A 3,595-nucleotide genomic window follows, 5' to 3' on the forward strand; every position below is an offset into this window, starting at 1 on the left:
CAACCCATACCAAAGGCTGTGCTCTTTGATCTTCATCAGTAAATGTTTCAAGTCCTCTTCACTTTCAGCAAGCAAGTTTGTATCATCTGCATATCAAAGATTGTTAATGAGTCTTCCTCCAATCCTGATGCCACGTTTTTCTACATAGAACCCAGCTTCTCGTATTATTTATGTATATATATAAATGTTTTATTGTGAATTATGTGATAGTTTACATGGGAGAACTTTAGTTTTGCATTCAGCATATCGTATGTCATTTCATTGCCATGATTACAATCCCCTTCATGCATCATCAACCAACCAAAGGTATACACTACAAGCCTGTCCCCCAGTCATCAGCACACAGTCCCTCTCCCTCACTGTATCTAAAGTCCCAAACTGCTCCATCTCTCCACGTCATTATCTCTGCTCCCATCTCAGGCATCATTGCTTCTCTTGGTAGAGTCCCACTCTCCGCTCTTCTCCCTTGATGGTGCCAGGGACCTCCACTCCTAGACTGAAAAGTTAGTCATTCCTGTCCTTGCTACAAAACGTCTACCTTTACTTTTCCAACCTTCACAAGCATCCCTGATAACAATTATTCACTATTTTGTCACAAGAGACCCATCCACATTTCATTTAATCAGCCCTGCATAAACAGAATGTATACTACTCAGTGGAGATTCTACCTTTTTCCATGCCCTCTGAATTTGGCATCCCTCTTGAAAGCTTGTAAGCTAGACACTTCTTGCCTTTGGAGCCACCCCCCCCCCCCCACCATTATGGGTAGCCAATATCCAAGTTGCCCATCCCTCTCTACACTGTATATGGAGGGGGAGGGAATGATCCTTGCTGTAAGGATTTGTTCCCTCTTTTGAGCTACTGCATCCATAGGTGTAGGTCAACTTCATAAAATTGTATCTGATTACTCTTTTTTTCCTCTTCTTTCTTCTTCTGGTTGAGCTCTGATGACCCAGTCATTGAAGCCAGGTCAAGTGGATATTATCTGCAAGTGTGGATGTTGTTGTTCATATGCCCTCTCTTCTTATCAGCCGGAAACTTCACTCTCCATTCTAGTCCTCTGTGGCTATGTCACTGACTCTGGGTCCAAGAGTCTCCAGGTCTTCACCCGGATTCACAGAAGTCTATTGAACATTGTAGGGCTTAGTTCGTCGATTCATTGTTGTTTTTCCCTTACTTCCCCTTATCGGTGACGAGCATGAGAGCATCTATTCCCATTGAGTCTTTGTCTTGGAAGGGAGTTTACACTGAGGGGACCTGACCACTTGCCTTGATGTTTCCTGGGCAAGCCACTTGCTTTTTCTTATAGGAAAAGTCGGTCTGCCTCTATTGTTTCATATTTTTCCTGTAGGTTTTTGTTTCAACAATTATCTTCTGTTCTTCTAGCCACTCCAGGCTGGTCTGCTTGTTCTTTCAAGTGGAAACTTCCCATCTCTGAAGATCTAGATGTGGTTCAGGTTTCTACCTATAGTCTTATGTATTGCAGAGGCTCCGCAGGATGCCTCCTTCACTGGGCGCATTGTAGCCCCATTTTAGGTGTTCCAATCAGTTATAGACAGAAGATGGACTTACAAGCTTTCTATGGTGTTGTTTCTGGCTATTCCTTTCTCTCCCCCTCCAGTGTCTAATTTATAATATAATGCAAGGAAAATCAATATTCAAAAGACAACCAAGCATCTTAACATTATTCCCCCCTTTTTCCCATTCCAACCATGGCTGAATCTCTATATTCCAGAACCCTTTTGTTACAAGGTTGTGCCTACATCATTTTTTTTTTTTTTTTTACCACTGTCCCATTTAGCTCATTTCTACCTGTTTAATTGTTCTCCCGTCTGCTTTGTTGTTCCATTTCCCTCTCCCTTCTTGTATATTGCCCCCCTCCCCAACATCCAAACTATCCTGTGTCTATTCCCTGCCCTGTGCTCCACCTTCCCCTCCCTCCCCTCACCCCACCCCCAACATCCAAGCAATCAGCAAAGAATCCTCCCACCCCCCTTTAGTATGGGTTCTTTTTCTTAGTCTTTTACAGTATTGGTCTTATGCAGTATTTTCCTCTTTGTGACAGATTAATTTCACTCAACATAAAGTCCTCAAGGTTCATCATATTAACCGGTGTTATGCAGATTCCTTGTTATTCTTCAATAACAATGTGTGTATGTACCACAGTTCATTTATCCATTCTTCAGTTCATGGGCACTTTGGCTGTCTCCATCTTTTTGCTATTATAAATAGTACTGCTATGAATATTGGTGTGCATATATCTTCTTGTGTTGTGGCTCGTTTTTCTTGTGGGTGAATACCAAGTAAATGAATTGCTGGATCATAATGTATTTCTATTTTCAATCTTCTGAGGAAGCACCACATTGCTTTCCAGAGAGGTTGGACCATTTTGCAGTTCCACCAGCAATGCAGGAGTGTCTCAGTTTTAATGCATCCCAGCCAGAATTTATTGTGCTCTACATTTTTTATCTTTGCTGTTACTGTTGGTGTGAGATGATATCTCATTGATTTTTTGATTTGCATCTCTCTAATGGCTAGTGTTCGTGAACATTTCTTCATATGTTTGTTGGCTGCCTGGATCTCTTACTTGGTGACGTGTCTGTTCATGTCCTGTGCTCACTTTTTAATTGGGTTATTTGTCTTTTTCTTGTAGAGATGTTGTAGTTTCCTATATATTTTAGAAATGAGTCCCTTGTCTGATATGTCATTGCAAAAGATTTTTTTCCCTATCTGTGAGTTCCCTTTTTATTCTTCTGGTGAATCTTTTGATGCACAAAATTTTTAATTTTTAGTTTGTCACACTCATCTATTTTGTTTACTTTTGTTTGTTTGGTTTTCAAATGTTTTGTAGTCTGTGTATTCCCAGAATTAGTGCCCTCACATTTGTTCCAATCTTTTCATTGATGGTGTTCATAATTCTGGGATTCACATTTAGGTCTCTAATCCATGTTGAGTTGTTTTTTGTATAAGGTGTGAGATGAAGGTTTTGTTTCAGTCTTTTGCGTATCATTTTCTAGTTCTGCCAGCACCATCTGTTGAAGAGACTATCACCTCCCCATGTGATACTTTTAGGTGTTTTGTCAAAAATCAGTTGACTGTATGTAGATGGGTTAATTTCTGGATTCTTGGTTCTGTTCCATTGGTCTATGTATCTTTCATTGTACTAGTACTAAGCTGTTTTGACCACTGTAGCCATGTAGTAAATTTTGAAGTCAGGAAGTGACAGGCTTCCAATTTTATTCTTCTTCTTAAACAGTGCTTTACTTATCTTGGGTCTCTTTCCTTTCCATATAAGGTTTGTAATTGTTTTTTTTTCCATCTCTTTGAAGAATGGCATTGGAATCTGGATTGGGATTGCATTATATATGTAAGTTGCTTTGGGCAGTATTGACATTTTCACAATGTTATGTCTTCCTATCCAGGAGGATGGTATATGTTTCCATTTTCGTAAGTCTCTTTTGGTTTCTTGTAGTGGTGTTTTGTAGTTTTCTTTGTATAAGTCCTTTGTTTCTCTAGTTACATTTATTCCTAGATATTTCATCCTTTGGGTGGCTATTGTAAATGGTATTGCTTTCCTAATGCCCTTTTCAACACT

Source organism: Chrysochloris asiatica, unplaced genomic scaffold (assembly GCF_000296735.1).
Source record: "Chrysochloris asiatica unplaced genomic scaffold, ChrAsi1.0 scaffold00260, whole genome shotgun sequence".
Lineage (NCBI taxonomy): Eukaryota > Metazoa > Chordata > Mammalia > Afrosoricida > Chrysochloridae > Chrysochloris > Chrysochloris asiatica.